We start from the raw sequence: 23,526 nt of genomic DNA on the forward strand, positions 1-23,526 counted from the left end.
ACAGTTTTCTTAAAAACGCTAAACTGCCACTGATAAATTGCATGCTGGGGACACCCAGCATGTGTAGCGTCACCCAGCGATGTAATCACATTTCAATTGAAATTGGGAAAATAGAGGTAGACCTCTGTATACGCAGCCAAGCTGCATATGCAGGCGCACCGCCGCCATGTTTCTCATTGCAGGAAACGCAGGTGACGTCATCCAACTGCCCCGAAAATGGCCATGACATGACTGCGTTTCCTGCACCACTCCCCACCAAGGCAATGTCACTGCCCCCGGCCGCCCACCACCTGTCAATCACATTGCAATCGCATCTTTCCAGGATGCGATCGCATAGTGAAACCTCGCGTAATGTGATCAGGGCTGATAACCAGCTATCTGCTATTTTTGCAAGCAACAATTGACTCTGAATAACCCCCTAATCTCATAGTCTCTAACATAATCTATTGTCTCTGTGGGAAGTTGTTAAAATACCGCCGCTCAGGATCCTTGCGATCAGAATGACGATGCCGGAACCCTGGGCAGCGGTACAATGCCGATGCCAGAATACCATCATGACAGGCTATTCTCCCTCTTTGTGGTGTCCACGACCAGAGCCGAATTAAGGCAGGGGCGAGAGGGGCGGCTGTCCCGGGGCCCCCACACCCTACGTTTTGCAGGAATCTTCCTTCGGCGGCTCAGTTGTTCAGTAACAGCAGCCGCCGAGGAGCTCCTGCACAGTCAGTCTCGCGGGATAAGGAAATCTCACGAGACAGTGACTGCAAGCCGCCAGACAGCCTGCGCTCCCTGCTGCAATGTAAGTTGTCGAAGTAAAAAATATTACATAGAGAGAACATACAGACTCCACACATTATGAGTCGCTATGCTTGCAAGTACGCGCAGGGTGCACAGCAATATATGGTAACATACGCATTTACACAGACATGCCACAGAGATAGAGTAGACACATATTTCATACAGCACATAATTATAACATATCAAGCGCCAGACATCATAATGTTTTAAATGTATTTAATGGAGTAACGTCATGTATGTTTATTATTGGAACGAAGCAAGATAGACATTTCGTGTTTGGTATTAAAGCAACCAGATTAATGTGTATATCAATTTGATGCCTGTTATTAAGTTGTAGCTCATTGCAACAAGTAGATATGATTAAATGTATGAAAGCTAAAGTCACTCTTATTAGAACAATGGATTTCCTGGAAGACAGCATGCCTGACCAGTGGCTATCTCCTGTAAATTGTCCATCAAGGATGAACCTTGTTTGCATATGAACTGATCAGTGACTCATCATGAATGAGAAAGTTCCCTCCCCTAGACTAGATGTGTGCACTCCCCCAAAATACATAGTATATAGGTGATCACACACACACAGAGCCGGCTGCTTCTTTCCTGTTTGTCCCAGATGATGATGGAGATGCTGTCTGTCCAGTGCCTGCATGATTTTACACAGAGAGAGAGAGAGAGAGAGTGATATGGAGGGGAGACTTTATATGAGAAAGATATGGTGATGTATTTGCTGGCTGTGGCTGTATTTTGAATTAGATTGTAATAACTGCTTACTGTATAAATTGTAACCATGTAACTATATATATACTGTACATGTGATATATTGTATATATATCCTTTTAATATCAAATATATACATCAATCAGCTTTGGAACTCAGACAATGTGTGCATGTATTGTTTTCTCTTAAGGGATGTAGTGTTTTGCGACGTACAGCGCACTTTTATCATATATGGTAATAAGATGCGGCTGGCGTCCGCAGTATATATTAGAGCGGGCATTTTAAATATTTGTTAGAAAGCAATTTGGTATTTACAGATGAGGGCTGCGTCCGCGATATCACGTTCTTGATGATGCACTGTACATTACAAACGTGATGCTGTGGTCGATCAGCTAACGATGGACGCATCATGACATGCTGACAAATCACATCCGTGTGTTCTGTTGTGTTATTAGTAAGGTGCTGATATGAAATTCAAGGGACAGTGTGTTTCTCATAATATTTAAAATGCTAAAACTTATTTTTATTGTTGTAAAACAAAGTTCAAATAAGTCATATTGTGTTTGATTCAGATTGGATTGTTTATCTGTTAAGTAGAATTTAAAAGTACATTTAAAAGTTGCTGCATAGCCATGATATAGCTTTTTTTTTTTTAACTCAGGCCTAAAGTAACATTGGTGCCTGTGTGGAGTGTGATTCATTTGTGACAAAGAAGCTGCATGGTCTGTCCTCCATTTTGGACTAACCACGTGGCCTGTCCACCATCTTGTGTAAACCTCATGGATGTGGAAGTGGGAGGAGCAGTGGCCATTTTAGGAAGGTCACTTTCTAAATAGATGATTTTCAGTCTGCTCAGAACAATCAGTTTCCTTTGTCACAAAGTTTCCATATATCTACATTCATAGCACCGTTTATGAGTTACCAATGAATTTATTTAACCCATGCCATAATTACAAATAGTTTCAGTTGGGACTAGTGAGAGTAAATGGTGAGATAAGTGAATGTTTTTTTTTCCTTCTTGTCTGTGAAAAAAAAAGAGTTTTGGGTTTTTTTTTTCTTTCTTTTCTTCCAAGACTTGTGGAGTATAGCCATTGAAATGCAAATTTACTTGTGTGACTACTTTTTTTTAGTATAGGCAAGGCAAATATCTTTGATATGCAAATTAGAGGCCCTGAAAGAAACACGTCATTCAGTGTGCCCACAAATACATATGAAGGTGTCTCATAGGAGGCCAGTGAATGGTACATATATATAATATTATTGTAATTATGTGTATATTTATATCAGTGTATGCTCTGCAAGATAGCTATCCAATCTGAATCATAGCATTTAAATTATAGGTTATTAGTCATTACAGATCTGTGTGAAATCGGATACATTTGTTTTCTATATAAATAAATTTGAAATAAGTGTATTAAGGGAGTAATTATAAAGACATGAAACGCAGTTCTTACCTAGTCGTTAAAGGTTTATACAGAAAAACTGGGTGTTGTGTTTATGAGCGATAGTAGCTTTTATTGCTCATATTTATAGAGACTGTGTGGTTTGTTGAATTGCGGACGTACATTGTACACATGGTACGGACAAAGTAGAGGGTCGCACACGTGGCGTAAAAGGCATGCACGGTCGCGTGTTTACGCAAGGTTGCGTAGGATTGCAGGCGCAAAGTACAAATCACACAATAATTGTTCAATTAAAGGCGGGATAGTATACATTTAATACAATAGCACATAACTATCCGATTTCAAAAGCAGATTAGTCTAAGACTTTGTTTAAATGGTACTGCCTCTGGGTTAAAACCACCAACCTAGGGGAAGTGGGATTTTCTGTACAGAAAAGAAAAACAAGGTGTATCTGAGTGAGTGAAAGCGGAGTGAGTGGAGCTGAACCCCGGAAATTCGGGTCCCGTCGAAACGCTGGGTTAGTAGAGGCCTGGTGGCGTAGGGTTCGCTACCTTGCGTGATCAGAACTAGGTGGTCTAGGTGGTCTAGGTGTCCCAAATCTAGGTGGTCTAGAGTGGTCTAGGTGTTCTAGGTGGTCTACAGCAATCGTAGGGCAAATAGATAACTAGTATCTATAGGCTGTGCGATTGAATCGCACGTCCGTGTGTTCTACACAGCACAACGTGATACCATTGTGTCATATGCGCTGTGGAAAAGCATACGCAGATGTGATTGTATAGACAATGGGGGTTTTCTTTGATAACGTCGGGAAATATCCCTGGTGGAAGTCCATTGGAAGGGAGGAAAAATAGTTATCTAATTTCTCTGTTTTTCACCCTACAAAAATTCCAGTGGAAAGATACCGAAAAGGAATTTTTTGCTGCCTCTCTCAGGAAAATATTCCAACAGAGCCTCCACCGAAAAGAAATTACGGTGCTGTAAGGTCTTATAGGAGTCCTAAGTTGGGTACATCACGATCCACTATCGACAGTGTATCGTTGTACTGGCCAGCGTGGGCGAGAGCGTGTGAAAGGCGCTCAAGTAACTTTCACCGTCTGCTTGTATTGAGTATTTTGCTGTTTGTGGGAACGGCCGAGAAGGCAAGACCCACAAATATGGGAGCCAGTTGCTCAAGTGAGAGACGTTTATGCAGGGTTCAGGCTGGAGAATTGAGGCCAAAAGGGTCAGCAAGGTTTATTATGTGTGAGAAATATGGTTCACACAGAGGCTTTTTGCAATGCATGGGTACGTATGACTGCTAATGATAGGGCATCATTCCCTGGGGTTGGTGAGTTTGGTCCTAAGGTATTGCAGGTGGTATGTCTAACCAAAGTCATATAAGACAAGAACGGAAATATAAGAACTATTTGAACTAGTAGCAACAATAAACAAGTAGGAAGAAAAAGAGAAATCAAGTACACCGCCATATGTAGTTGTGGAAGCAGTTACGGCCAACATACAAACTATAGAAAATAATAAAAATATGAAAAAAATATGAATGTAACCTATATATGTACTAATGAATGTCCAAGTTTTATCTAGGAGGAGAAGGCGACCTGACTGGTTTCAGCCATTTCTCATGCACTCAGAGGAGTATCCAACCGGTAAAAGAAGAGCAGTAGCCTGCGGGGGAAGTGGCTGAGACCAGTGGAACTGGTAAGTATGGTATCATTCGTGTACATATATAGTAAAACCCCCCCCAAAAAAAAATCAAGAAAGTAACGTCAGAAATGGAGAAAAACCTGTCCACACATTAGTATTTGCCAGTAGGAAAGCGGACAGAGACAGGGTAACCCCCGGGTATTTCTTTTAGTTACCATATAAGAAGTATTCATTCCTAGTAATGCCCCTAGTCAAGATGAGCTCGGAAATGTTTGTTGGACCATGTACAGACCCTTAATATGGGATGAGAAGGATTGAATGAATACTTCGCATGACCTAGAAGCTTGTTACATTTTTTTTTGTCTTTTGCAGACCCTTAATACGGGATGAGAAGGATTGAATGAATACTTTGCATGACCCAGAAGCTTGTTACATTTTTTTTTTGTCTTTTGCAGTAATAGAATACTCTCAGTCTGGATAAGATCACTGGTAAACACTAATTCGGCAAATGGGAGGTGGCTGTCTCTGTGCTAATGGACAGGCTCAATAAGGCATTGAGGGTCATGGTACAGACATCTTTGCCAAATTGGAAAGGGGTCACAGTAGCTAATCTTAGAGAGTGCGCTATTAAACATCACAAGAATATTGCTAGGCACAGAGAACAACAGGAGGAGAGGTTGAGGACGGTAAGTATACAGGCACATACAGGAAAGACCCATCAGTCCAAACCCCAGATCCCTAATGGTAAGTCAAGGTCAATAATATGTTACACTTGTAGGAAGGAAGGGCATTTTGCCAGGGTTTGTAGGAGTAGTAGGACACATAGTCAATATAGACCCCCTAGACAGAAAACACAAGCCACATTATTAAACACATAGACGGGACCAAGGGACATATAGTAAGGAATCACAAGCCATATAGAAAACACAGATTCGGCTAATGGGAAGAACAAAATAAATGCAACATTACCCTTTGACAAAACTTGATGGGGTTAAGATGAGGCCTCTAAACTTTTGCTTCTTTTTCCTAGCAGAAATGGCCCCTGATTAACTTAACAGGAGCTTTGTTAGATATGATATACATATAATGTGCTCCTGCTCAGGAAGTACAAAGTATGTTAGACACCCGCGAAGACTAATGTTACATTTCACTGTTCTAGATTCATGTCCATCACAGGTAGTGGAAATGATCTCACAGATACCGGGTTCCCTATGAACTTAGGATGGACAGGACACTGGATTGATGGCTGGGATAGTCCCAATAGCGATACAACAAACACATAATTTTTTTTAAGGGGAGTAGACCAAGTAGAGAATCACTTCCCCGTAGTGCCCAATCCAGTTGTCAAATTTTTATAAAATCTTCTTTACCCTACAAACTCATCTGTCACCAACCTCTATTCTGTTTCTCCACAGTTTCCTCTTCATCTTTTGCGTTCACACAGGGTGGTACAATACATGGACCCGATTACAGTTCAAACACTACATACCTAATTGGTCCTTCAGAGTTCTGCCCGAACCAGTATATCTCACCAGCACGATAACACCAGTATTACTGCAGTGTGCCTTGTCATGCATAAAAGGTGGAGGAAGGATGAGAATACTGGTGAAGGAAAATGTTATATAGACACTGATATGCCTGTTGGTAAATGGCAAACCTGACATTTTATTTTTCATTTTCTTCTTCTTTCTCTCCTCTAGAGATGTTTTTTTTTTTCTTTTTTTTTTAGTTATGCTCATGGTACTCTACATCGCAAACACACAACAGTTAAATTAAGATACAAATTTGTGTTCCCTACAGGAAAAGGAGGTCTGGAAGACGAAGGGGTATGGTTAGGAGTCCCCAGGACTCTGGAGAGATGGACAAGGTAAGCCAGTGGCCCTCAGAGCATGTCTCCCAAGCCTAGCTGAGGTGGCATATGGTCTGACTCACCTAGGGTAAGGAAGTGTGAATGCCAAATTGCTTTCTCACAAATATTTAAAATGCCCGCTCTAATATATATTGCAGACACCAGGCGCATCTTATTACCATATACGATAAAAGTGCACTGTACATCGCAAAACACTGCATCCCATAAGAGAAAACAATACACCCACACATGATCTGAGTTCCAAAGCTCATTGATATATATATTTGTTATTAAAATGATATAGATTCAATATATTACAAAGTACAGTATACCTATGGTTACACTCACACAGTAAGCAGTTAAAGCATACAGTTACAGTCACAGTTACATACAGTTACAGGCCAGCGATACAATACCATTCCCTTTATGCCTATGTCTCCCTCTCTCTCTGTGAATCATGCTGGGACTCCATCTTACTCTGAGACCAAAACAGGAACTGCCTTCCTGTGTGGTCAGCAATGTATTATCTAGTTTTGGGGGAGGGAACTCTCTCTAATTCATGATGAGTCACTAGTCTCTTTGTATATGCTGAACAGGTTCAGCCTTGGGGACATCCAAGAGGGGCTGGCCTGAGATTCCTGTCCACTATCCTTTTACGAGTGATTTTTAGCTTTCATACATGTAATCATAACTATTTGTTGCAATGTCCTATAACTTAATAACAAGTATCAAATTAATCTACACATTAAGCTGGTTACTTAAATACCAAATATGACAGGTCTATCTTGTTTTGTTCAAATAATACACATACATGACATTACTTCATTACATCATTTTAAATCATCATGATGTCTGGCGCTTGATATTATTATAATTATGTACTGTATGAAATAAGTGTCGAATCCATCTCTGTGGCAGTTCCGTGTAAATGCGTGTGTTACCATATTTTGCTGTGCTCGCTGCGCGTATTTGCAAGTATAGCGACTCATAATGTGTGTAGTTTGTTCTCTTTATGTAATATTTTTGACTTCGACAGAAGGTATGTGCAAGCTGGTAAGAGCCTACTGGAGTGCACCAGGGTTTTCTTCTCATGCAGGTAAGAAAGCAATGACCTGTCTTACTTGCTTGAGGAAGAATATTGGTAAGGCAATACCAACAGAGCCATCCCATATCCCTCCTGCAGATGGACCGTTTCAGGTAATACAAATCGACTTTGTACAGTTAACACCCTTTAGGAATTATTGTTATGTATTGGTGTGCACTGATGTTTTCTCAAACTGGGTAGAGGCATTTCCTGCCGCCATGGATACTGCTGTGTTTGCCGCAAAGAAAAATTGCGCAGAAATTTGTGTGTAGATAATGGTTCCCCCAGAAGTAGGAGCAAAGCTTGAAATTGTACTATTGTGATCATAGACACTGCCATTAGTATTATGTAGCATCGGAACCACTCCCAGATCTTCACTTAACGAATCACCCTCTTTGAAATTTTTGTTTTTGTTTTTGTTTTTTGGGAGACAACCTCATGTCATGATTGATCCGCACAATGATCAGAAATACACCAATGAAGTGACAGTACAGTACCTTATTGAGATGAGCCAGCATTTGAGAACTTGACAAAAGAACTTGAAACTGTTGATTCCTGGTATGCAAATATTAACTGTCTTGATTGTGAACCAAGAGACTGTGTGGTTGTTCTTACGCTCAGGTTGCCTAATAGACAGGTGGGAAGGACCATACCAAGTTTTGTTGACAGCACTATCCCAGTGAAAGTAGCCGAGAGAGAGACTTGGGTCCACGATTCCCATTGCAGGAAAGTCGGTAGTCCGGAAGGAACTCGTAAAAGGAGTGAGATCGCAAAAGTATCACCAGAGAGTCTGTTCCGTGAAGACTGAGAGGTGGCACTGTTGAACACTAACTGAGCGTGCTAAAAGATCACAGAAAGACCAGTCGTTGTAATTGATTTGCTATGAACAAGAGTTGTTTTGTTCTGTTTCTCTTTTCTCTCTTTCCCACTGACAACCCCTTTTTTTTTCAGGACATTCTATTTTTGCGAGGTTTTTCATGAGGAGTCGAGTGTGGGACTGGAACTGGTTCTGGAGGAAGGAGTGATTTCCTTATAGGATCCCAGGATTAGCCGATCAGTTTGTTAAAGCCAGAGAAAAATCAAAGGTCTAGTAGTTACGGAGTTCGGAGGCTATTGTCTGAGGAATACTGTATTTTGTAGTTATTGTGACCCCATATTTGAAGATGAGAGCATCCAGAGATGTCAGTCTAGCAATAAGGTGACAGACAACCCTTGAGTGATTACCACTCACTAGTGGGTAAGGTCTTAAACCAAACGGAATGTTGGATGTGCTCACAGGTACCTCTACGACGAAAAGATGCAGGATTAGTGCCATTTTTTTTAGAGTTAGCTGAGGTACTTGAATTACACGGAAGGGGAGGGGACCAGTGGACAAAGAATATAATATAACTAGACCCCCTAGCCTTAAGATCCACCAGTACCATAGATAAATCCTTGGTATGTTTAAATCTCACCAATTTCAGGAAATTGGGAGGTAATCAGGAACAATCAGACAATGGCTATTCACACATTGCAGATAAAGAGCTCATTAATATATGTGGACGAAAGGTTTATGAGTGGCTCTCCCCAAACTCCGAAGGTTTATGTTATTTAGGAAGGACACTACTTATAACCCTTGTTCAATGATTAAATAGACCTAGCATACGTTCCAGAAATGGAAACAATGTTCAGAAAATGATAGGAATATGTAAATCATGAAAATTTTATATGTCACTTTCACGATTTGTGTGTGTCTTCTTCATCTGCCCAGCAGAACCTCAATCGAATCCGAACATCAGTGTACAAAGACGTAGGTACATGTATGTGTGAAATGTTCGTCCAAATCAGACATTATAGGCCAAAGCACTGTCCCAGCATACTCTATAGGTTGAATGTTGTCCCACACCCAACCAGTGGTCCCGTGACCGCCGAGTGCATATAGAGGATGTCTCGTCCTTCTCCCTGTCTTCCCCAAATATCGTCAAATGTCTGATTTGCGAAATAAATACATACGTGTGTCTAGGTCACCGATTATTGTCTGAAATATTTTTTCTTATGTTAATAATTGATGGCAGTTATTGTTTACTGCCAAAGGGTGGACTGTCGAAGTCAAAAATATTACATAGAGAGAACATACAGACTCCACACATTATGAGTCGCTATGCTTGCAAATACGCGCAGCGAGCACAGCAATATATGGTAACATACGCATTTACACAGACATGCCACAGAGATAGAGTAGACACATATTTCATACAGCACATAATTCTAACATATCAAGCGCCAGACATCATAATGTTTTAAATGTATTTAATGGAGTAATGTCATGTATGTGTATTATTGGAACGAAGCAAGATAGACATGTCATGTTTGGTATTAATACAACCAGATTAATGTGTATATCAATTTGATGCCTGTTATTAAGTTGTAGCTCATTGCAACAAGTAGATATGATTAAATGTATGAAAGCTAAAGTCACTCTTATTAGAACAATGGATTTCCTGGAAGACAGCATGCCTGACCAGTGGCTATCTCCTGTAATTTGTCCATCAAGGCTGAACCTTGTTTGCATATGAACTGATCAGTGACTCATCATGAATGAGAAAGTTCCCTCCCCTAGACTAGATGTGTGCACTCCCCCAAAATACATAGTATATAGGTGATCACACACACACAGAGCCGGCTGCTTCTTTCCTGTTTGTCCCAGATGATGATGGAGATGCTGTCTGTCCGGTGCCTGCATGATTTTACAGAGAGAGAGAGAGAGTGATATGGAGGGGAGACTTTATTTGAGAAAGATATGGTGATGTATTTGCTGGCTGTGGCTGTATTTTGAATTAGATTGTAATAACTGCTTACTGTATAAATTGTAACCATGTAACTATATATATATATATACTGTACATGTGATATATTGTATACATATCCTTTTAATATCAAATATATACATCAATGAGCTTTGGAACTCAGACAATGTGTGCATGTATTGTTTTATCTTAAGGGATGTAGTGTTTTGCGACGAACAGTGCACTTTTATCGTATATGGTAATAAGATGCGCCTGGCGTCCGCAGTATATATTAGAGTGGGCATTTTAAATATTTGTTAGAAAGCAATTTGGTATTTACAAAGTAAAGGTGTGCGTGTGTGTATGTGTGTGCGTGTGTATATACAGATGGGTCCACATTTATCTTGAGCTTTAATAGGATTAATTGAGACTGGCCAGTCGGACTTAATCCCCACCTTTAATGACTTAATCCCCTGCTGTATTGTTCTCTATATTGTATTGCAGCTGAGAACAATTGATGAAGGGTTTATGCTAATAAGTCATGCTGTGTCTAGACACAGAAAACTAGTCAAGAGAACAGTGGACCCATCTGTATGAGTGTATGTATGTATGTATGTTTGTGTGTGTGTATATGTATGTGTGTGCATGCGAGCAGACGGCCCAGGGAGGGGGGCAAGGACTTCTCCAGAAAGCATAGGTGGGGGCCCACACAATCTTCGTTGCCCAGGGCCCCCACCACCCTTAATCTGGCCCTGTCCACGACACACATAGAGGAAGAATAAAACCTGTGGTGAGCACAGCGTGGGGAGAGCAGCTTGCCCGCAAGGAGCTTTCGAGCACTCACCCCACTGCCAGCATACTACTGACCGAGATGCCACTGTTGGTATACTGACGGTCGGCATCCTGGTCAGCGGTAATTCATACTGAACCCGTCTCTGTGATTGCACTGCTGTGTATGCTTGTTCCTTCTCAGTAATAAGTCATGCATTTTATTTTTTCTTATACTAGTTGTAGAATTGATTATAATTGTGTGCACTAGCATTTTCCTTTTTTTCTCTAAGTAGCACTTCAAGTCTCAGCAACAGGGCCGTAACTAGGTGTGTGCAGAGAGGGCACCACACATAGCGCTGCAAAGTAGGGGGCGCACTTGTCAGTACTTTCACTTGCAGCTTCCCCCCTTTTTGAAGACCAGCATCTCCTGGCCGTCCCTGTCTCCTAACCTGACCCCTTCTGTTGCTAATACCTATATGACATTTATGAACTTAACTTGAGATTTCTTTGTTATTCAGTCACACTGTCCTTTATTACATTTCATGATGCTGACATATTCGGGAATCGAACCCATTGCCTGTGGCATTGCAGCCAGACAAGTTATTCATTGAGCTATATGTCTTTACATAGAAAGGTAGATAATTCTAAGCTAGATAATTCTAACTATTTGAAGCTTGCCTTGTACTTTGCGAAGAAATTATCAGCATTGCGGCTGAGCAGATCTATGTAGTGTGTCTCTGCAAGAGATTGGATGTGTGGCTGCACACTACATAGATTTGCTCAACTGCAGTGCTGATTCATTATTTACAAAGTACCCGTAGCTTCATATAGTGTTCATAGTATTTATACAGGATCAAATAGCTCAATGAGTATGGTATTTGATTAGAATTCAACAGGTTATAGGTTTGAATCCTGGGTATGGCAGTATACTGAAATGTGTTATTTAATAAAGGGTATTGTAACTGAATAACGAGCTCTCAAGTTAAGTGCATGAATGTGGTATAAAGAGGATTTGAGTCCAAATCCATTTTCTTGCAGTTGTCTAAAAATGTGTGTGTATTATAAAAATGTGGGAAGGTGCATCATAGCATGGGCTTTCTCTGGGATCAATCATGTCATGCCCCTTCCCCACGAGGCATGCGCCTTATGTCCCTATTGGAAAAATGGGGAAGGGGGGGTGCAAATTCTCTCTTTGGCACAGGGCACCAAAAAGTCTAGTTACGGCTCTGCTCAGCAAGGTAGCACCTCTTATGTTTAAAATTAGGGTGTGCAGTCCAGCCCCCTTAGATATCATTGCAGCAGGAGGATAGCTATCTGTGTCTCAGAATATACAAATTGGAGATTATTAGAGCTACAACTTGTCCAAAGCATAGCCAGATTAAGGGGGGGGATTCAGAGCATACTGTACCCCGGGTCCCCTTTTTGTAACGGGGCCCCCTAGCTGGAGCACACTGACTTCACTAGCTTTCCCTCTTATGCAGCAGCAGAACCAGGCAGCCAGAATGCAAGCAGGACAGTATGCGTTTCAGGCAGAGACACAGAAGTATCAGGTTTCATTGGCTACCGATGGAGCTTTCCGACTAGAGCAAAGATAGGAGGTGGGAGAGAGTTGTAAGTGGCACAGGGATCCCAGCTTCTCTTCCTTCCAACCTGGGTGTCTGGGTCCTGTGTAACATGTTATCTAATGAGGGTCTAGAGACACACACACACAGTGCTCCAGTATCCTGTCCCAGTGTGTAAGTAGTGCAGAGGATGCTGCTACTTTTGCATGTACCAAGATAAATTATAGATTTTAGTTTTCTATGTGTATTTTAGGGTTGTTTAAGTTGTGTAAAATAATTGTCTTTCAATAAGGTGGCACTATAAACAGTACCCAGACATTATTAAACTATTAATTTAAATCTAATATACACCATTGGTTTAAATTTAATATACAAAATCCATACCACCCAACATGACCCATTTCAATAGGGACAAAATGCTCTCTACATGGACTTTCTTCTTAAGTTATGATTGCAATCACCTGTGTTAAATTACCTTTCTTATTAATTAAATAGATCAAAACAGAGAGCATTTTGTCCCTCCTAGAATGGATCATGCTGGGAGGTATGCACAATTTAATATACACTCCTTCCACCGGGGCCCCCCTGTCTTAAATGCCCCGGGCACCTCCAAGGCTTAATCTGGCCCTGGCCCAAAGAGTGTGGTATTCTACTCCTGTGAATCAGTCAATGTGATATTATTTTCCTCTTATCATACATATGTGATGTTGATAAATACCATACCTCCCAACTGTCAAGATTTTTGCGGGACAGTCCCGTTTTTTTGGGAATGTCCCACTGTCTCACCCGCGGACCGCATTGTCCCATTGTGTGTGTGTGGGTGGGGGGGGGGGGGGGGGCAGTTGGGAGGCTTCTGTCAGTGATTGCTCTTCCTGGCAGAGCAGCGGTGAATAGACGCTGTGCACATGCACACAGCGTCTATGTCACCGGTGTCAGAGGGTCTAGAGGTATGCCAGCAGCTCGCAAAGCACTGGCCATGCACCCATAGTGACGGAAAATGGGGGCATGGCTCGTAATCGCGGCACTCCCACAAATCCACGCCTCCTTTTCTATAGACCAAGCCCCTTTTCACCGGGCGTGGCTTAGCCGCGCCATGGAGTACCTTCTGGTCATCTCCAAATGTTGGGAGGTATGAAATACCCCGAAGAAGTCCCCTGTAAGGGAGAAAACACATTGGGTATCTAGCAGCGTCAGACTGGGGCATGAAGAGCCCACTGGGGGAATGTAGTGGTAGGGGCCCATGATTAGGGCTGGGGTGTGTCCAGCTACCATATTGGTTTGCCTAACCAGCAGAGAGTGTATGGACTAGGCCCTTGATAAATATATATATATTAAATACTGCTAGTACATGCATGATAATGTACCAGATGTCACGGGCACCAGAGGTAGGAGCTGGGATTTACCCAGCTGGGCATTATGGGCAGGTCCGGTCCGCAGCGCTGTCTGCGGTGGGTGGTAAGTACGGACAGCTGGCGGGCAGCGGGTGTGCATCAGTGGGAGGTTCAGCGGCCATGAGGGGGGTCAGCGGGCCGCGGGGGGTGCAGTGCTGTGTGAGCTGTAGCTCTGGCAGCACCGGATCTTGGCAGCACCATCTTGGATGTTGGTCACATGATCAGTGTGACCAATCCAGTGGCAGCTCATCCAGCCAGCTCCGGTGGCCAATCCCAGGTGAGAGCATGGTATTTCTGGGTCCTGTTCTGTGCAGTCAGATGCCAGTGCAACGTCTGCCACAGCTGGACTGCATGTTAGTGCTCTGTGCTCCCAGAACGTCTGCTGTCACTCCAATTCTCATACAGCTGCTGTACTGCCCACTACAGCCTCCGTCTAACTGCCTGAGCTAACCCTGTCAGGCCGTGGGTACCCGGGGTCGCCTAGGATCACGGTATACCGGCTCCAGTAGTGCCTCTAACTCGCAAGGCCTAGGACGTACCCCAATTGGAACGCACCGCCTGAAATCCTTGGGTGAGATACCAGCCGGCTGTTTGCTCTGTAGTATTGGCATCTCCAGTTTGTATACTGTGATTCCCAACAGTGAGGGTCTTTCTGCAGTTAGAAAATTGATTACTGATAATCCTTTATATTTGGGCCCAAATGTGGATTTTTTCTTGGATTTATTACAGATGGTGTTGACTTTAATTACTTTATGTTTGATGGTAAATTTTATTTGCAGACTTCCGGTTGTACGATGGGGTCCCCTGTGGCCCCATCGTACACGAATACTTATATGTTCTTAGCTGAACAAGAAATATTTTTTGATAATCCACTCTTTTCTGAGTTTATTCTGTTTTTCGTTAGGTATATAGATGACTTGTTTATCGTCTGGACTAATACCCAAGAGTCATTCATTGAGAGGACTGAGGCACATAATTCTACTGGACATCCTATTCAATTTACTTATAACATCAGTACTGATTGTGTAAATTATTTGGATGTTTTGGTTTGTTTGGTGGATGGGCATTTAGTTACTGAGTAATATCAAAAACCGACAGACAGGAACACCATACTCCCACTCGGATAGCTTTCACCCCAAAACTTTAAAATTTGGCTTACCCTATTCGCAGTTTCTGCAAGCTGTACAGATCTGTAGTGACACTAATACAGCTAGTGCACAGATTGATTGCATGATTAATAGATTTACCCAGAGGGGTTATAATCGCAGGTCCTTACAACAGGCCAAATTGAAGGCTTTAAGTTGCGATAAGGAAATGCTGTTGATAAATAAGGCCTCTATGCCCAAGAGTAAGAGATTACCTTGGATTAATCATTTTAACACACAGAGTGGTAATATTTCATGCACAGCCAAAAAATTATGGCCTATTGTAGGCACTGATACCAATCTGAAATTACAGGATACATTGATTATGCCGTCATACACCAAAGGCAGGAATATTACAGATTGGGTCGTAAAGACTGATATCACTGGCCTTGATAGTACGCTAAGTGAACAGAATACTTTCTTGACACTGCAAAAAGGTTGTTGCAGGTGCCTTAATTGTACCACTTGTAGAGCACTCGTCATGGGCAAATTTTTTTGTAATCCATACAGTGGTAGAAAGTACTTCATTCAACATCGGGTAACATGTACCACTAAATTTATCATCTATTTGATCACATGCCCATGTGGCTAAGTTATGTTGGCAAGTCTGACCGCACTTTACGCAAGAGGATTGCCAATCATAGATTGGCCATTAGAAATGCTTTATCAACGGGACGCAGTGACCAACCTGTTGCCCGTCACTTTTTACAGGCAAAGCATATTGTTGCATGCTTAAAGTATATGATCATAGATCATCAACCTTTGAGACATTGCGGCGGCGATAGATCACTCAGGTTACTACAGAAAGAATCAAGGTGGATTCATGAGCTGCAGACGCTGGCTTCCCGTGGACTCAATGAAACCTTGGGTTTACACTGTTTTTTTATAATTTAATTTTTATAATTTAATGTGTCTTGCATTATTTGTTTGCTTTATATATGATTTGTTATGGTTTTTTATGATACCTAGCATTATGATTTATCGATAGTGTGATGCTGATTTCTGCTTTAACTGTGACTCAGATATCGTTGCTGGTATGATTAATCATGTCTACATTTCGAATGTATTACAGTTGGAATTATTGCTGGTTGCTTGTTCTGCCATTCCTAACTGTTGCAGTATGGTTTAAAATCCATTTATTGTTGTACTGTATTGTTTTTTTATGTTTTATACTGTTAGTATTTGTCTTTGCACTTGTTCACGGATCGGTGTTCTATTGATCCAGTCTGAAACTGTGAGGTGTTGTTTTCATTTGTCCCAGGTACGCGCTGAGCGGTGGTGACGTCATCTGTGGGCATCTACACTTGCGGCCCGCGCCGGAGATGTTTTACATATGGTGGTGAGCATATATAAGGTATGTTACTTGGTTCTTGTATTTGTCCTGATGAAGAAGTAAAACTTCGAAACATCTCTTATACCTTCTTGTCGCTTGATATTATTTCTGAGTTCCGCTCGTTATCATGCTATATTGGACCTTGTGCTATGGAGGTACCTAGGAGGGCACCAGGCAAGTAATCGCTTAAATTGAGGAGTGCTGCCACAACCACAGTCATATATATATATATATATATATATATATATATATATATATATATATATATATATATATATATATATATATATATATATATATATATATATATATAGAGAGAGAGAGAGAGAGCGGAGGAGAGATCCCGGACATAACGGGCGGCCAGTAGGAGTAGTACTTGAAAAAAAATTGGGGTCCTGCTTCGTTATTTAATGGAAATGCTTCTGGTTCTTCATTGGTGAATTGTCAGAATGATCCTTCCTGCGGTGAATAACAAATTGGAGGACGTGTCACTGTGTTTGATATGCACGATTGAAAGCCTACCATCTGGTACGCAGAATATATAAGTGTTGTCCAGTCACCGAAAGAATTGTTGCACCATTAGGCGCTTGTCCTTTCTCTTTTGATTCCATATTCCTTTGCCATTAACCCAGTGGCGTATTGAAGGACTGAGCAGCTGTCCACTGATTTCCCTGTGGAAAAAGTGTGCATTCTGGACAGGCCAAAGGAACTTTCCATTACAAACGTATTATATTGAATGTGGGGGGAAGTAGCGCACTGACCTAATTTGTGTTTTGTATATATATTGTAACACTGTAGGGGTGCAAGGCGCCTTTTCCTGGGGAATATGGCCGCATGCAGCAGCTGAGGAACAACACAAGTCCAGTTTCTGGTACAACTGACCCCGGACAGTTTTATTGAAACAGAAAATAAAACAAACCCCAAAATAAAAATACCTTGCCTGTCCGGCACTAACTAAACATAAGATATTCCTAACTGTCACTAAACAAAACACAGAGTTCTTCAGTACATACTGTATAGCTTACTTGCATCAGAAAGCGTGTCTCTCACACACAGATCCTGCAGCCTTCCCAGGCAGTCTGCCCATACTAATCAGGTTAGAAGCACTATAACACTCTTACACAGCTGAAACCCTGATTAGCCCTCTGTGAGGCCAAAGACCCGAACTGGGCCCAATGTCTAGAACTCGCCTTATCTCTCTCTCAGAGCCTTTACCCAGCTTTTACAGCAAACTGAAAAGGTTCAGACAAAACAAAAAGCATTTTTCCTAGAAGTTAACATTTTCTAAAACATGTAAGACAAGAACCTGGGACAAATATACCTGCCCTCAAACACTATCCCAGTGTTCTTGTCACATATCCCCCTCCCCTGTTTCGACCTAGGGGCCGGAACACTTGTAGCCCCCAAACAGAAGATGCGAGACAATGCATCTGCGTTGGCCAATTGTGTTCCCGGTCTATGTTCAACAGTAAACTTAAAATCCTGCAACGCTAGAAACCATCTAGTTACCCGAGCATTCTTGCCTCTATTTACATACATCCATTTTAAAGGGGCATGATCCGTCACTAGTCTGAATTGTCTACCCAAGAGGTAATATCTCAAGGTATCTAGTGCCCACTTAATGGCCAAAACCTCCTTTTCCACAATGGCATACCTTTTTTCATGCTCATTGAGTTTCCTACTCAAATAAATGATAGGGTGTTCGTCCCCATCTCTGGTTTGGGACAGCACAGCACCTATCCCTACCTCTGAGGCATCTGTCTGTACCACAAATTCTTTTGAAAAATCTGGTGTTATCAACACCGGTTGTGAACACAAAGCCACTTTTAACGCTTGGAACGCCTTTTCTGCATCAGGGTTCCATTTCACCACATTTGACTGCTTCCCTTTGGTAAGGTCTGACAACGGCACCGCTGTGGTCGCAAAATTGGGAATAAACCGTCTATAGTACCCAGTAATTCCCAAAAAAGCCCTTACCTGTTTTTTATTCACTGGACGAGGCCAGTTTTGAATAGCATCAACTTTATTCAATTGGGGCCTAATCAGACCTCTGCCTATGGTGAAGCCCAAGTATTTGACCTCCTCCATTGCGAGGCAGCACTTCTTTGGGTTAGCAGTTAACCCTGCCTCTCTGATTGAGTCCAGTACTGCTTGTACTTTAACCAAATGGGACCCCCAGTCTTTACTGTGAATTACCACATCATCCAAATAGGCAGCTGCATATTTTCTATGGGGCCTCAAAATTTTATCCATCGCCCGTTGAAAGGTTGCTGGAGCCCCATGCAACCCAAAGGGTAACATCTTATACTGGTACAGCCCCTCCGGAACCGAAAAGGCTGTTTTTTCTTTGGCGCTATCAGATAAAGGTATTTGCCAATAACCTTTGGTCAGGTCCAATGTGGTGAGAAACCTGGCTGTTCCCAGCCTTTCTACAAGCTCATCCACACGGGGCATGGGGTATGCGTCAAACTTGGACACCTCATTTAACTTACGAAAGTCATTACAGAAGCGTATGCTACCGTCGGGCTTCGGGATGAGCACTATGGGACTGGACCACTCACTGTTAGACTCCTCTATGACTCCAAGTTCTAACATGGTTTTAACTTCTTTAGAAATAGCTTCTCGCTGAGCTTCAGGAATCCTATATGGCTTTAAATGAACCCTGACCCCTGGTTCTGTGACAATGTCATGTTTTATTATGGTCGTTCGGCCAGGCAGCTCTGAAAATACCTCCCTATTTTGGATGAGAAATTCTTTAACCTGATTGTTCTGATCAGCTGATAATGTCTCGGACACCTTCACTGCGGGAAGCAACCGGGGTGAAGACACCGAAGGGCAAGGCTCCGCTGACAGAGACAACCTATCTTTCCAGGGTTTGATTAAGTTAACATGGTAGATCTGTTCGGGTTTTCTCTTTCCCGGCTGGTATACTTTGTAATTAACCTCATTCACTTTTTCCCTAATCTCAAATGGACCCTGCCATTTAGCTAGGAATTTGCTTTCCACAGTGGGTACCAAAACAAGAACTCTATCTCCAGGAGCAAATTCCCGTATCTTGGCACTCCGGTTATAGACCCTCTGTTGAGCACTTTGGGCCTGTTCCATGTGCTCTCTGACAACAGGTACCACGGCTGCAATCCTATCCTGCATTTGTGTTACATGCTCAATAACGCTTCTATAAGGAGTGGGCTGTCCTTCCCACGTCTCTTTGGCAATATCCAACAGCCCTCTGGGGTGTCTACCATACAACAAATCAAATGGAGAAAACCCCGTAGAGGACTGAGGAACTTCTCTGATGGCCATTAACAAGTAGGGCAACAAACAATCCCAGTTTTTCCCATCTCTCTCAACAACCTTTTTTAACATACTTTTTAATGTTTTATTAAACCTTTCCACCAACCCGTCAGTTTGGGGATGGTAGATGGACGTCCTGAGGTGAGTGACCTTAAATAACTTGCACAATTCTTTCATGATCCTTGACATAAATGGAGTACCTTGGTCAGTCAAAATTTCTTTTGGTATTCCCACTCTACTAAATACCTGCACCAGCTCCCTAGCTATCGCCTTGGTTGTGATAGTGCGTAAAGGGACAGCCTCAGGATATCGAGTGGCATAGTCCATAATTACCAGGATATACTGATGGCCCCGAGCAGACTTTAACAAGGGCCCCACGAGATCCATGGCTATTCTGTCAAACGGGACCTCTATAATAGGCATGGGAACTAGTGGGCTCCTGAAATGGGGTCTAGGGGCATGATACTGGCATTCAGGACAGGAAGAACAATATTCAGACACTTCTTTATAAACCCCTGGCCAAAAGAACCTTTGTAAAACTCTTTCAGTGGTTTTTTCTGCCCCTAAATGTCCTGCGGTAACGTGACTATGAGCTAAATCTTGTACCGTTCTCCGATAAGGATGGGGAACTACCAACTGTTCCACCACATCCTCACCCCTTTTGACAATGTGGTACAAGAGCTCATTACGGATGGCCATGTGGGGATACGTAACCCTGTCACCTGGTACCACAGGTTCCCCATTAACAATCTTAACATTCTCTCTAGCCTTTATTAAGGTAGGATCCTTTAACTGTTCAGACGCAAACAGATCCTTCTTTACCTCCAGGTCAGGCACGCTTTCAGTTCTAACTACTATGTCTCTGTTCCCAGCAAGAGGGTCCTCAGTGGACTCCCCATCTGTCACTTCCCCAGCCAAACTAGCAAAAGGCAAAGGGCCAGAAAGTTCCGAAGACCCACGTACATCCATAAAATCACCGGTATTATCAACTGGCTTTTTACTTCTCACATCTGTAGATAACCGTGATTCCCACAGTTTCCAAAAATGAGGAAAATCCCTCCCTATTATGGCCTCATGCACCAAGGTAGGGACCAGTCCCACTTTAACTATTGCTGACCCACAACAAGTTTCTATATTCACCTCAGCAGTGGCATAATGTTGGGTATCCCCATGTATGCAAGTTACCCCAAAAGGTATTTGCTGGACCTTTAAGGGGTTCACTAACCCAGCTTTCACGAGGGTAACTAAACTTCCTGAATCTAGCAAGGCCTCTACCCGGTTACCCTCTAAGAACACATCACACATTTGTTTTTCCAGCTCAGGTGAAGGTACCACAGTACAGGCTAACCTAGCAAAGAAAGACATTCTGCGACATTCAAAGGCAGCATCACATTGCATGGGTTCTTGCGTGACTGGGCAATTGGCAATAACATGACCTGGCATACCACACCTAAAACATTTAATCACACGATTATCAACCCGTTTGGGCAGCATAGACCGTTCTAGCCCCATTGGCCTGTTTCCAGGGCCAGTGTTTACAGTCTCTCCAGCCTTGCGTTCTCTTAACCGCCCAGCAACGTTTTCCCACGGAACAGTCTTACCAGTCTTTACTGAAGGGCGCTGTCGAGGATCTATGGGTTGCTGGGTGGTCATCAGTAGTTCCTCTGCTGCCAAATACCTCTCTACCATGTCCACTAATTGGTCAGCAGTACCCGGGTTTCCATGGCTCACCCACTTGCGCAGGACCATGGGCAAAGATCTCAAGTAGCGGTCCATGACGACTCTTTCCACCATCTGGGGACCAGTTAATGTCTCTGGCTGTAGCCATTTTTTTGTTAGCTGAATAAGGTCGTGCATCTGGGAGCGCGGAGGCTTCTCCATGGCGTACAGCCAACGGTGCACCCGTTGTGCTCGTACTGACAGCGTGACTCCCAGGCGGGTCAGGATCTCAGTCTTTAGTTTATCATAGTCCCGAGCCTCAGCAGGGCTTAAATCAAAGTAAGCTTTTTGGGGCTCACCTGACAGGAAAGGTGCCAGCAGACTGGCCCACTGTGCTTTCGGCCAGTTCTCACGCTCGGCAGTCCTTTCAAACGTGGTCAGATAGGCCTCCACATCATCAGCCTCTGTCATTTTCTGCAGGAAGTGACTGGCCCGTATAGAACTAGAGCTGGTTGGAGCACTGACGGCCACATCTCCAACCCGAGCTGCAAGTCTCTGCACCACTTCTGCTAAGGCCTCTCTATCCTGACGCTGTTGCCTGTAAAGTTCATCAACAACTGCCTGCTGTTGTCTCTTATTTTCCTCCATTGCCACCTGCTGCTGTCTGTTGGCCTCCTGCTGTAGTCTCCAATTTTCCTCCATTGCCACCTGCTGTTGTCTCCTATTTTCCTCCATTGCCACCTGCTGCTGTCGATTGGCCTCCTGCTGAGCCGCTGTAGCTTGCAGCAAGGCTTTAAGCAGATCCTCCATGTCGACAGATTTTTCAGGCGGCTTTGTAGCTGCTTTCACCCAGGACATATATCAAACCCTCAGGGGTGAGTCTCAGTAACTTCACACTGGGCTGTATCTGCATAAACCACCGTTTTCTGCAGGCCTCACAAAGCTGCTGCTTTCACTTATGCGCAGAACGGTGTGCTCGCATTCTCCACCAAGTTGTAACACTGTAGGGGTGCAAGGCGCCTTTTCCTGGGGAATATGGCCGCACGCAGCAGCTGAGGAACAACACAAGTCCAGTTTCTGGTACAACTGACCCCGGCCAGTTTTATTGAAACAGAAAATAAAACAAACCCCAAAATAAAAATACCTTGCCTGTCCGGCACTAACTAAACATAAGATATTCCTAACTGTCACTAAACAAAACACAGAGTTCTTCAGTACATACTGTATAGCTTACTTGCATCAGAAAGCGTGTCTCTCACACACAGATCCTGCAGCCTTCCCAGGCAGTCTGCCCATACTAATCAGGTTAGAAGCACTATAACACTCTTACACAGCTGAAACCCTGATTAGCCTCTGTGAGGCCAAAGACCCGAACTGGGCCCAATGTCTAGAACTCGCCTTATCTCTCTCTCAGAGCCTTTACCCAGCTTTTACAGCAAACTGAAAAGGTTCAGACAAAACAAAAAGCATTTTTCCTAGAAGTTAACATTTTCTAAAACATGTAAGACAAGAACCTGGGACAAATATACCTGCCCTCAAACACTATCCCAGTGTTCTTGTCACAATATATATATATATATATATATATATATATATATATATATATATATATAGTGGCAGGAGAGGTACTTTTCCACCTGGAAGCTACTCACAGGGTCCTGTGGGTAGGTGGGAAGTGTGGATGGGCCGGGTTCCCATCCATTTGGCCCAGAAAAGGTCTTATAGGCTTCTTAGCCCAAGAAGCTGCTTCATCAGCCAGCACCTGGGTGCTGGGTTTAAAGCGGAGTCTCTCCCATGAGTCAGGGCTCCTAAAGGCATTTAGTTGTCCAGGTGGTAGGCCTGCTAGGGACAGTGAGATCCGGAGGGCTGGGCCACTAGTGTTAGGATGCCGGGACTTGGAGGGTTCCTTATTAAGTAAGAGGGAGTGTGAGGCAGGGCCTAACCTCCCTGGTAGTTTATACTAAAGACCGTGATCTTTGTTTTATGTATATCTTTGTTTTTGAGCTACCTGAATAAAAGGTATTTGTTGTTTTTGCACAAGCCTGGAGTCGATTGCTGGTGGAATTTTTGTAGCAGAGCACATTCTAGCAAGTCTCCTGTTACAATATGCACACACA

The sequence above is a fragment of the Pseudophryne corroboree genome, chromosome 6 (genome assembly GCF_028390025.1).
Source record: "Pseudophryne corroboree isolate aPseCor3 chromosome 6, aPseCor3.hap2, whole genome shotgun sequence".
NCBI classification, from domain to species: Eukaryota; Metazoa; Chordata; class Amphibia; order Anura; family Myobatrachidae; genus Pseudophryne; species Pseudophryne corroboree.